Source organism: Alligator sinensis, unplaced genomic scaffold, assembly GCF_000455745.1.
Source record: "Alligator sinensis unplaced genomic scaffold, ASM45574v1 scaffold346_1, whole genome shotgun sequence".
In the NCBI taxonomy this organism is placed as follows: domain Eukaryota; kingdom Metazoa; phylum Chordata; order Crocodylia; family Alligatoridae; genus Alligator; species Alligator sinensis.
In genome coordinates this window covers 296,913-304,006 of record NW_005842765.1, presented here as the reverse complement: position 1 = coordinate 304,006, position 7,094 = coordinate 296,913, and positions in this window count along the sequence as shown.

Genomic DNA, 7,094 nt, shown 5'->3' with positions numbered 1-7,094 from the left:
ATTCATATCCTCAAAGAACAAATATACTGTTATTGGCCAGTCTGCAGTTGGCCTATCAACTACCTTTCATGTTTTGGGATCCAATATGGGATGCTTCCTGAGTACCTTTTTGGGAGCTGTCCCTGCTTTCTCAGAGAAGTTTCTTTGCTTGAAGCAGGAAAGGGGAAGTACAGAAAAATACATCTCTGGGAACATCAGTAACTTTGCATGCAATGACAGCATTATGTCCAGTGCCAAGGGGAGGGACAAAAGTGACTTGCCAAAGGCATCATTTGGTAACAGAAAAAAACTCATTTGTCAGTGCTTGGGACAGATCTGAGATTTTGCATCCTAAGTCTTCCTTCTGAGGTGGGTGTTTGCACTTGTGCTTGATGCAAGTATATTGCTTGGTAGCTGAAGTCAATAGCAGAGGGCTGTGGTCCTGGGGTTAGTGCTAATGCAGCTCATGCAAAAGGCACAGGCTCCAAAGCTGTTGCATTCAGTGCTGGGCACTCTGCTGCCAATGGTCATGACAACTAACAGGGAGCCAGAGGCTCCTGTTACTTAAGAGACAGGCTAAGCTGGCTGTATGGGGATACAGCAGAGGAGCACAGGCTGGGTCTTAAGCAGAGGAAACTCCTTTATGTGGCTGGGGAGGCACATGACAGGAAGGGGAAAGGAATTGGGCATATAAGCCCAGTACCTGAGCCAGAAGGGGCTCTGTGGGCCTGCAGGGAGAGGAGCTCCTGAGGAAGCTAGCTGCAGGAAACAGGCTCCTGGACACCCAAGCTACATATGAGAGTGAAACCAAGACAGCTAAGGGGAGAAGTATAGCTTGTGGTGGGATATTGACCCAAAGTGGAGACAAATTGACATGGGCAGTAGTTTGCCTATATTTCTGTGATGCTTAAGTTTAAGACCAGGGGACGGGATTGTGGCTACAGGGGTGGTATGGAGGCCACAGAGACACCTGAGAGGCACTCAGCCTAGAGCTCCCTTACCAGGGACCCCAGGGATGGAGCAGCACACAAGCTGCCTAGCGAGGGCCAAGGATCCTGAGGCAGAGCAGCATGCAAGCAGCCATGCCAAGGTCAGGGACCCTAAGGACTGCCACAAGAGACCGGGTCCAGGAAGCTAGAGTTCAAGAAAGTGGACCCAGGCTAAAGAGTCTCAGTCAGATAAAACGGCTGAAGCTAGACAGGCAGAGGCCTGGACAAGGGTCTTGGGGTCTGAAGGGCTTCGTATTGATTCAGATGTAGGGGTCAGCTACAAAGGGACCACTGAAAGTCATCCTAGAAATATGGGCATGGTTGTGGGGGCAGCTGGAGGTCACAATTTGAGCCCCTAAGGCAACCATGGCTCTTTTAAAGAGGGAGTACACCCATAGGTTGAGTGGAGAGAGGTAACAGACACCAAGAAGTAGGGTACCCCAGGTTCTGTAGGCAGCTTTCTCTTTTATACATGTAACAGGAGGTGGAGGAAGTTGGGGAACATGGACAGGCCAGTCTGGGCACAAGAGGCACCAGACTCCAGGAAAGGAAATTATCCAAGCCTGTCTCTGTGACTTTTTAGAGTTTTCCTCTCCACTGGTCCTACAGGCCCTGGAGTAACAAGACAGACAGCTTCTTTAACTCTGGCTGATAAGATGCCTTTTTTGAGGAATGGATATGACCTACATAGACATCTCAGAGATGTAGGTTGAGACTCACATCTTGATTTTTCAGGTGATATGAAAAGAAGAAAGTAATGGAATACCTGTCAGGAATACACACACTTAGTTTCATAGTAGCTAGGGTCAGGAGGGACCTGAACAGATCATCTAGCCTGACCCCTTGCCACAGGCAGGAATGAATGCTGGGTTCACAAGACCCCAGACAGGTGATCATCCAACCTCCTCTTGAATTTGCCCAAGGTAGGGGCGAGGACCACCTCCCTGGGAAGTTCGTTCCAGATTTTGGCCACCCTAACTGTAAAATATTGCCTCCTGATCTCTAACCTAAACCTATTCTCCATCAGTTTATTACCATTGTTCCTTGTCACCCCAGGTGGTGCTGGGGAGAAAAAGGCTCTGCCTATTTGCTGTTGATCCCCCCGATGAGCTTGTAGGCAGCCACCAGGTCCCCCCTCAGCCTCCTCTTGCTGAGGCTGAACAGGTTCAGGTCCCTCAGTCTCTCCTCGTAGGGCCTGTCCTGCTGCCCTCTCACCAAGTGGGTGGCCCTCCTCTGAACCCTCTCCAAGCTGGTCGCATCCCTTTTGAAGTGCAGCACCCAGCACTGGATGCAGTACTCCAACTGCGGCCTGACCAAAGTCGCATAGAGGGGGAGTATCACCTCTCTGGACCGGCTTGAGATGCATCTTTGGATGCATGACAAGGTATGGCTGGCCTTACTGGCTGAGGTCTGGCATTGGCAGCTCATGTTCATCTTGGAGTCAATGATGACTCCAAGATCCCTTCCCACGTCTGTGCTTTTGTCTAAATTTAGTTGCAGACTCTCTCTCCCTTCAAGTGTGTCCACCTCACCCCACATCTTAGTGTCATCAGCAAACTTGGACAGCATGCTTTCCACCCCCTTGTCCAAGTCGCTGATGAAGATGTTAAACAGTGCAGGCCCGAGGACCGAGCCCTGGGGTACCCCACTGCTCACATCTCGCCAGGTTGAGTACAACCCGTCCACCACTACTCTCTGGGTGCGCCCCATCAGCCAATTTTTGACCCATCCAACTGTGCAGGCATCAATGCCACAGTCGCTTAATTTATTGATGAGGATGGGGTGAGAGACGGTGTCAAAGGCCTTCTTAAAGTCTAGAAAGACTACGTTCATGGCGACACCATCATCCAAGGATGTAGTTACCTGGTCATAAAAGGCAATCAGGTTGGTCAGGCAGCACCTGCCTTTGATGAACCCATGCTGATTGCCCCTAAGCATGATCTCCCCTGCAGGCCCCCCACAGATGTACTCCTTGATGATTCTCTCCAAGATATTCCCGATCACTGAGGTGAGGCTTACAGGGCTATAGTTACTTGGGTCCTCCTTCCTTCCTTTCTTGAAAATTGGGACCACATTAGCCAGTTTCCAATCCCCCGACACCTGGCCAGATGACCACGAATGCTCATACAGCCGGGCCAAGGGCTCTGCGATGACCCCTGCCAGCTCCCTCAATACCCTTGGGCGGAGGGCATCTGGACCTGCGGATTTAAAAATGTCTAGCCTTCTTCCACAAGGCAGAAGAGACATCTGCTGTGTCCATCAATTAATGACATTTCAGGAAGGACCAGCTTAAAACCTTGTGGGTTTAAGTTTGGTCATAGCAAACAGCAGGTGGGGTGGTGTCTATTCTCTAGTTTTGTGGAGGGGAGGAGGGAAAGTTTAGGTAAAAATATTTTAATGTGGAGAAAAAAGATAAGCAAATGAAATGTTTCTTTTATACAAAGATAGGGTTTAAAGCTCTGTGAAACAAAAGGGGTTGGACACTTTCCAGGGCCTGTCTCTCTGCCATGGGGAGTAAGAAGGAACCAGGAAAGGGTCAAGAATATTTTGCTTTCATATTAGAGCACAAAGAAGTTATGTATATGACTTTACAGGACATAACTATGCAAAAGATTATGCACATGTATGAGGCACATGCACACCTGCAGTGGAATTTGCACTGACATATATATGAATAAGTATGCTTGGACTGGTGGAAGGGTTACTTTTGAGTTTTTAGAGAGTAAACCTAAATCTACCCAGAACTAAAGGTCCATCCCATCAAGTCACCCCCCACCTCCCCACCAAGATGCAGCTTCAAGACAAATGATTCTTGGGGGATGAAAAAAGAGGCTGAGTTAAGGAGATTTAAAACACAAGAACTAGATAGGGATACTGAGAACTCTACTCAGTGAAGGAATACTGGAGCCTACCCAGAGAAACCGACCTAGAGAGACATGAGACAGTAAGGAAACGGAGCAGTTTCACAGTACCCCATTGTTGAGGGTTTTTTCTTTTGGATTGGTTGAAAGCTATTTTGGCCAGTGGCAGAAGGTGGTTCCTGAGGTAGTCTTGCCACTTAATGGGGCTATGACTAGGACTTACATAAATGAATACATGGAAAAAAGTGAAGCCAGAATCTTATTAGGAAGTTCTGGAAGAACTGAAAGCAAAGCTACAACTTATCGCAACAGCAGCTGGCATGCATCATTTCCTGTCACCACAAAAGGAATGCGTGTCAAGGACGGTCCATGAGCTATACCAAAAACACTCTTGATTCACAGCTAGAAGCCACCAATTTATGCCTCTGGCAGGCTTTCAAATCAGTAAAGGCTGGTGCACTAAGGGACCTTTTCCTCTGCAGGTGGTCCAACCATTTCATATCAGAAATGTAGTGTAGAACATGAGCATGTACAGATTTTTCCAGGGTGGACCAGCTGGAGGACAGTCAGCCTACTTAGATGGTGCTTTGGAGGTAGATGGAGTATTTAGGGAGCAATGGCAGCTGTCAAGCTCCAGAGGCCAAGAAATAGAGGTGGTGGAAGCATTATTTGACAGAATCAGTTGGGTAGAGATCTATACGACAAGCTGTCCATAGTAGCAAAATCTAAGTTATCTTGTTAAATAAAACTGTTTATAAAAAGTTAACAAAATGTAAAACTAAATCCAAACAAAAATACCCATTGATACTACCCAAGAACTATATTAAGAACAAATCTTGTAAACAAAAGGAATACAGAATTGGGAATTAATGGATCATAATTGGTGTGCCAGAAATTAGACTTAATTGGCCGATTCTGTCCATGACACTTCCTTGGGTGCATGTTTTGATACCAATACCCAAGAGAGATGGCTGGATCAAAAGGAACAAGCTTTATCACTGTGGCTTCCAGAACTGTCTTCTAGGATGCTATGGTCCATTAGCTCTTCATCTACCTAATCCTTGAGCATGGACACAGATAATATCACAGTTTCTACTGGGTTCAGCTAAACCCTGAAAATCACACTGAATGTGAGACTGGCTCTCACCCCCTTCCTTCTTGCTCATTTTCTCGCCTGCCCGTTTTTTCCCCTCTTGTTTTCTCTATCTATCCCTCTTTGCCTTCTGTTATAGTCTGATTTACCCAGCCAAGACCACATCTTTTGCAATAGTGCTGTAAGTCTATGACAAGAAAGGCAGCTAAAAGTACTAATACAAGTTTGCTAAGTCTCAAATTGACTGCCAGAACTGTGCACTACACCTTTCTGTACCAGTGAAGCTGGAAGTCAGCATCAGAAACAAGTTAGATTTTCTATCCTTTTTGTGAATTTGACTTGCTTTTAACAGTACCACCAGCCTTTTCCTTAAAACAACTCTTTACAGTTAAAGGAAAAGAAAATGAAGAATATAGTTAAAATGAAAACCTTACTTAACCCTTTACATTTTAAAAGCCTTATTCTTTGCATCTTTAGCAGGAACAGTTATTTAAAACAACTCCCAGTGATACTTTTCCATGGGATTCAGCAGACTAAAGTCTCTGTACTCAAAATCCTGAAACATATTTACTGTTTCTTGGTATGCAATGACAGAATCATGTTTAGACTATGCCTTTAGACCAGGAGAGGGCAATTATTTGGGCCTGTGAGCCACATAGGGAATTTTGGTAAGCTATTGGAGACTGGGTCAGCATTCCCCTCCCGCCCCCGCACCCAGCTTAGAACCCTGAGCCAGTCGGCATTCTCAGAATGTCTCCAAGAGGCACAAAAAGAATGAGACCCACTTCATTTTAAAACCTAAGCAAAGGAAACAAGCACATTTTATCTAATACCTACTGGTTGGAACACTCCTCCAGGAAATAGAAGATTCAGATTCAATTCCTACCTTAAGCTGAAAAAGATGTTGAGTTCGAATCCCCACCTCCCAAAAAGTGCAATCACTCCCAAGGAAACACCTGAACCTCATTATGGACAAACTCAATACATAGTGGTGTTCAAAAACATAAAATGATGTTAGGTTGTATAAAGGATGAGACAAAACAATACTGACTACAATATAAATTGATGATAGTGTGATCATCTTTTCCCTGCAGGACCAGGCACCCAAGGAAGAAGCACCCGGTGGAGTGCCCTCCACAGCAGAGTGGCAGATAGTCACCTCCAGGACCAGAGCCGCTTGCAGTAAACCAGTACCAGTTCCTCCAGTCCGACTGGAGAACAGGTATGAGGCCCTGGCGACCCTGCAGGAGATGGAAGGAGAGGAGGAAACCTCTGGGCAGGAAGCAACGCCACATTCTCCAGACTCCGAACAGGTCAAGAGAACCAAGAGGACCCAGAGGAGGAGGCGTCGAGTGATCGTCATAGGCGACTCCATCCTGAGAGGTACGGAAGGGCGCATTTGTCACCAGGACCCCTCAACACGAGAGGTATACTGCCTGCCCGGAGCAAAGATTCGGGATGTGACGGGAATAATCCAGGCCAGGATTCAGCCCACCGATTACTACCCCATGGTCCTTGTCCATGTGGGTACTAATGATGCGGCCAGGAGAAGCCCCGATCACCTGTTGACGGACTACCATGCTCTGGGCGGCGTGCTGAGGGAGATCGGTGCACAGGTGGTATTCTCTTCTGTCCTACCAGTGAGCGGACGTGGAAGACGACACGAGAACTGTATTAGAGAGACCAACTGGCGGCTTCGGCAATGGTGTCTCGAGGCAGGCTTCGGCTTCCTTGACAATGACCCGCACATCACGACGAGGGACATGCTCAGTTGGGATGGGCTTCACCTGTCCCCCAAAGGTAAGCGTGTGTTCTTTTTTAGGTTGGCGGATCTCCTCTGGCGGGCTTTAAAATTGGCTCGTCGGGAGGAGGGAAAGATGAGGGCAGGGGAAGCCGTGGACCACCAAACCATGTGCCACCCACAAGGACAGCCCAGCCTGAAGAAGAACATCGGGAACCTGTAATCCATGGGGAGGCCAGCAGTACAGCACAGGTAAGCAATAAGGGGCCTTTTGGGAATCAGAGCTGGGAGGCAGCAAAGGCGCCAGTCACAGGGCTCAAGTGCCTATATACTAATGCTAGGAGCATGGGGAGCAAGCAGGATGAACTAGCACTCCTGCTTGCAGAAAACACCTACGACTTAGTAGGGCTAACAGAAACCTGGTGGGATTC